Genomic DNA, 6,336 nt, shown 5'->3' on the forward strand with positions numbered 1-6,336 from the left:
ATGCTGGAGGGTCATGTCAGGATGAGCCTGCAGGAAGGGTACCACATGAGGGAGGAGGATGTCTTCCTCCAACAAGCTCAGTCCGATGATACTGTGACATACCGCCCCAGAACCAGACAGGGTCCTGAAAAAGGGACGTTTCTTTTTTTGCTGAGTCTGTCTGTCTGTCTGTCTGTCTGTCTGTCTGTCTGTCTGTCTGTCTGTCTGTCTGTCTGTCTGTCTGTCTGTCTGTCTGATTAGATAGACAATCTGTACACTACATGGTCAACCGTATGTGGACACCTGCTCGTCGACCATCTAATTCCAAAATCATGGTATAACACTGACCACAGTGGAAGGAGTAGGACTGATTCTCTCTGTTGTTCATACTCTAGGTTCTGACAGAGTGCTCAGTATAACTCTGTTGTTTCTACTGCAGGTTTTGGAGGAGTGGAGGCCCTTATGGTGGTGGAGTGGAGAACTGTGTGGTGGTGGAGTGGAGAACTGTGTGGTGGTACGTTACTGGTCATCAAGCCAAGGAGAATAGTGGGACAATCAGTGTTCATATCCACAGTACTGGATATGTGAGGGACTGCTGTTTAAGGAACTCTTCACTGTATGTTAAGCAATATTTGACTACAGAACTTATTTGGGCGTTGCCATAACAAAAGTGTTGAATACTTACTGACTCAAGACATTTCAGATTTTCATATTTAAATCATTTGTAAAATAAAAAAAAATGAATTCTACTTTGACATGACCTTCTACGTTCACTTTCTGAAGGTATTTTTAATGTATCCAATGTATAAGAACGTAATTCATAACACATAGCCAGCCTACTGAAACCTACTTTTGGCAAAGTCTGACGAAAACCCTGTCACTCTATATTTGTTGTACACGGTGTATTCACACACTTTGACTTTTTCCCTAAAATGTTGTGTTACAGCCTGAATTTAAAATGGATTACATTTATATTTTGTGTCACTGGCCTACGCACAATACCCCARAATGTCAAAGTGGAATTATGTTTTCAGAAATGTTTKCAAATTAATAACTACTAGCCTAGTKAAGCAGACTAACAGCTGCTTAGTTTAATACGTGAAGCGAAACTGAATGTGAGCTATCGAGATCAGGCTGGTTTCACATGCCTACTAAACTACCTCCGTATTATAACAAAACAACTAACATGAGTCACTCACACAGTAGTCACTCACACAGTAGTCACTCACACAGTAGTCATTCACACAGTAGTCATTCACACAGTAGCTTTTTATTCATGACAGAGATGTAACTGGAGACTTACAAAAATTAAACATCAATCTTACAGTGCAAATAACATGTTGAGAAAGTGCACAGAGAGAGAGTACTGCTGGCAGTTTTTAAAGTGACATTCATTTAAATGTTGGCTTTGTCACACGAACCATTGTTGATGCAATGCAATGTCTGCGATGTAGTCGGCCTGGAGCGTAACCTTTTAACTTCAAGAGGCAGCATTGGTCAGGCAGTCAATACATGAGCCATACCCTGCGTTCACAACCACGTGGGAAGGTGGTATTTACCACATACGACTGGGAAAATCCGCTTGAATGCCCCTCCAACTGGTAACTACTAGTCTATCTTCCCTGAGCAACATCTTCCCCCACATGTTGACCTCTAACGTCACCTACTAAGGATATTAACTCAATAACATCATGTCCAGTAGTTAAATGCAACAACAAAACATTATTATTAAAATGGTTTTTGAACACTATAATTTGTTTAAAAGCATGAAAGCTGTACTTTTAGTTTATGGTTAAAGTAGCTTGTTAACCAATTTGCGTTTCTCAACGAGWTCAAAGCACGTGAATGAATCCAACAGGTATTTACAACTTCACAACGGGTAATTTCCACCTTCCCACTTGGTTATTAATGCAGGATTAGATCAGATAAGTAAGTCTCTGAGGGACGTAGTGAAGAGGGCAGAGACCAGCAGACACACCAACAGTGGGAGGGACAGGGCAAGGGAGGGCGGTCCCGCYRTGCGGACGATGGAAAARCGACAGGTGCCGACATTCATGGCCTTGTCCACCGCCACCAGCTCCACTGTCAGAGAGCAGCACGAAGCGTTGAACGCTGCTGCAACAACCGTCTGCTTCAGGTCCGTGTGGGTGAGGTTACCCGCTCCCTGGCGGTGTTTGAGGCTGGCGATGCCCGTGCCGTTTACGCCATCGGTCAGGTTGGCAGAGAGCTGCCAGAAGGCGGAGCTGCAGGCTGCTGGGTCAGCTGGGCAGTCGACCACCGAGACGCTGACCACCTCACACTGGGGAGGGGTGAAATCTGTCACCTGGGGGGGGGGGCACAGAGAAAGAGAGAGAGAGGTCATGATCAGATGAGCTCCTGCATTTTTCAGCATGTTCTTAAAAAAATATCGATTTAGAGTTAGATACATTTAGATTTTTTTGTCAGGAACATATACAGGATGCTACCCTCTACAACATAACCTTCACTCCAAATCAAAAATCAAAACCTACAACCTGATTTTGGACGGAATTACGGAATCACCTGGAAGGCTTACAACTACCAAAGATTATTATTCCAACGCTATACAGCAAATGCTCTGGAAAACAACAGAAACCTGAAAACAACATCCAACCAGGAACTGAGTGAGTAATGCTTAGTCTGAAGCTATATTTTATTTCCAAAAGCCAAGAAGAAAAATACTTTACATTACTTTCTGAGGACTGAATGCTAAATTAAGTGAGAGGTGTCAAATCCCTTTAGCCCAACAATGGCAGGAGAGTTGAACAGTCTACTCCAACCAGGACATCACTCTCAAACGTAGCCCCAACACTTCACATAGGAGAAACAGATCAATAGCCACCCCACCCAGACCAGCGAGACACTCCCAGACCTGTGGGACCCTCCCGGAAGTACACATAGAGGACACACGCCGAGAGGACCAACATCCAGACCACAACACCACCAGCCACATACACACCCCCACCCCAACCAATCAACACCCCCACAAGTCAACCATGCCCACACCACGTTTAGGACCCCTCAGATCAGACCTATGCCCCTCTTGCCCACCCCATGCATCTCACCCCCGGTACAACAGACTACGTATTCATCCTACACACCATAATTGACAAACAAACAAACCAAAACTAAGGCAAAGTCTTCTCATGCTTTGTTGATAAAAAAAAGCCTTTGACTCAATTTGGCATGAGGGTCTGCTATACAAATTGATGGAAAGTGGTGTTGGGGAAAAAGATACGACATTATAAAATCCATGTACACAAACAACAAGTGTGCGGTTAAAATAGGCAAAAAACATACACATTTCTTCCCAAAGGGCTGTGGAGTGAGACAAGGATGCAGCTTAAGCCCCATTCTCTTCAACATATACATCAATGAATTGGCAACGGCACTAGAAAAGTCTGCAGCACCTGGCCTCATCCTACTAGAATCTGAAGTCAAATGTCTATTGTTTGCTGACGATCTGGTGCTTCCGTCACCAACCAAGGAGGGCTTACAGCAGCACCTAGATATTCTGCACAGATTCTGCCAGACCTGGGCCCTGACATTAAATCTCAGTAAGACCAAAATAATGTTGTTCCAAAAAAGGTCCAGTCACCAGGACCACAAATACAAATTCCATCTAGACACCATTGCCCTAGAGCACACGGAAAACTATACATACCTTGGCCTAAACATCAGCACCACAGGTAACTTCCACAAAGCTGTGAATGATCTGAGAGACAAGGCAAGAAGGGCTTCTATGCCAACAAAAGGAACATAAAATGTGACATACCAATTAGGATCTGGCTAAAAATACTTGAATCAGTTATAGAACCCATTTATCTTTATGGTTGTGAGGTCTGGGTCTGCTCACCAACCAAGAATTCACAAAATGGGACAAACACCAAATTGAAACTCTGCATGCAGAATTCTGCAAAAATATCCTCAGTGTACAACGTAGAACACCAAATAATGTATGCAGAGCAGAATTAAGCCGATACCCACTAATTATCAAAATCCAGAAAAGATTTGTTCAATTCTACAACCACCTAAAAGGAAGCGATTCCCAAACCTTCCATAACAAAGCCATCACCTACAGAGAGGTGAACCTGGAGAAGAGCCCCTAAGCAAGCTGGTCCTGGCTCTGTTCACAAACACAAACACACCCCACAGAGCCCCAGGACAGCAACACAATTAGACCCAACCAAATCATGAGAAAACAAAAAGATAATTACTTGACACATTGGAAAAATGGACAAAAAAACTGAGCAAACTGGAATGCTATTTGGCCCTAAACAGAGAGTACAAGGTGGCAGAATACCTGACCACTGTGACTGACCCAAAATMAAGGAAAGCTTTGACTATGTACAGACTCAGTGAGCATAGTCTTGCTATTGAGAAAGGCCGCCGTAGGCAGACCTGGCTCTCTAGAGAAGACAGGCTATGTGCACACTGCCCACAAAATGAGGTGGAAACTGAGCTGCACTTCCTAACCTCATGCCCAATGTATGACCATATTAGAGACACATATTTCCCTCAGATTACACAGATTCACAAAGAATTTGAAGACAATTCAGATTTTGATAAACTCCCAATGAAACTCCCAATGAAATACCACAGTGTGCCATCACAGCAGCAATATTTGTGACCTGTTGCCACAAGAAAAGGTCAACCAGTGAAGAACAAACACCATTGTAAATACAACCCATATTTATGCTTATTTATTTTCCCTTTTGTACTTTAACTATTTGTACATTGTTACAACACTGTATATATACATAATATGACATTTGTAATGTATTTATTCTTTTGGAACTTCTGTGAGTGTAATGTTTACTCTTCATTTTTATTGTTTATTTCACTTTTGTATATTATCTACTTCACTTGCTTTGACAATGTTAACATATGTTTCCCATGCCAATAAAGCCCCTTGAATTGAATTGAATTGAGAGAGATGAGAGAGAAAGAAGAGAGAGAAAGAGAAGAGACCGTGATCATGATGATGAGGGAGAAGAGATGAGGAAAGGAGGCTATTTGGAAGTGGAGACAGGCCATATAGTGGAGATGGCCCATAGAATGGAGACGGCCCATAGAGTGGAGACGGCCCATAGAGTGGAGACGGCCCATAGAGTGGAGATGGCCCATAGAGTGGAGACGGCCATTATAGGCCTTTCAGCTCTCTAGTGTATCTTTATCTATACCTCTACTGTTTTACATTTCTACACCCATTGTGATGTCACATTAGAATGCACACACAGGGTTCTATACAACAAAAAATATTAACTCAACATGTAAAGTGTTAGTCCCATATTTCATGAGCTGTAATAAAAGATCACAGAAATACAAAAACAAAAAGCGTATTTCTCTCAAATGTTGTGAACAAATTTGTTTACATCCCTGTTTGTGAGCATTTCTCTTTTGCCAAGATAATCCATCCACCTGACAGGTGCGGCATATGAAGAAGCTGATTAAACAGCATGATCATTACACAGGTGCACCTTGTGCTGGGGACAATAAAAGGCCGCTCTAAAATGTGCAGTTTTGTCATACAACACAATGCCAAAGATGTCTCAAGTTTTGAGGGAGCGTGCAATTGGCATGCTGACTGCAGGAATGTCCATCAGAGCTGTTGCCAGAGAGTTYAATGTTAATTTATCTACCATAAGCCGTACCATAGTGTTGTTTTAGAGAATTTGGCAGTACGTCCAACTGGCCTCACAACCGCAGACCATGTGTATGGTGTCGTGTGTGCGAGCTAATTTCTGATGTCAACGTTGTGAACAGAGTGCCCCATGGTGGCGGTGGTGTTATGGTATGTGCCGGCATAAGCGATGGACAACAAACACAATTGCATTTTATCAATGGCAATTTGAATGCACAGAGATACCGTGAGATCCCGAGGCCAATTGTCGTGCCATTCATGTTTCAGCATGATAATGCACGGCCCCATGTCAAAAGGATCTGTATACAATTCCTGGAAGCTGAAAATGTTGCAGTTCTTCCATTGCCTGCATACTCACCAGACATGTCACCCATTGAGCATGTTTGGAATGCTCTGGATCGACATGTACGATAGCGTGTTCCAGTTCCAGCCAATATCCAGTAACTTCGGACAGCCATTGAATATGAGTGGGACTACATTCTACAGGCCACAATCAACAGCCTGATCAACTCTATGCGAAGAAAATGTGTCGCTCTGCCTGAGGCAAATGGATGGTCACACCAGATACTGACCGGTTTTCTGATCCACACCCCTAAGTTATCTGTGACCAACAGATGCATATCTGTATTCCCAGTCATGTGAAATCCATAGATTAGGGCCTAATGAATTTATTTAAATTGACTGATTTCCTTATA

General features: G+C 42.9%; 1 pseudogene; it reads right to left on the reverse strand.

Moving 5' to 3' along the window:
* Positions 1-1,230: 1,230 nt before the first annotated feature.
* Positions 1,231-6,336, reverse strand: part of LOC112073923 (uncharacterized) — a 15,945-nt pseudogene continuing 10,839 nt past the window's right edge.

Source organism: Salvelinus sp. IW2-2015, unplaced genomic scaffold, assembly GCF_002910315.2.
Source record: "Salvelinus sp. IW2-2015 unplaced genomic scaffold, ASM291031v2 Un_scaffold2425, whole genome shotgun sequence".
In the NCBI taxonomy this organism is placed as follows: Eukaryota; Metazoa; Chordata; class Actinopteri; order Salmoniformes; family Salmonidae; genus Salvelinus; species Salvelinus sp. IW2-2015.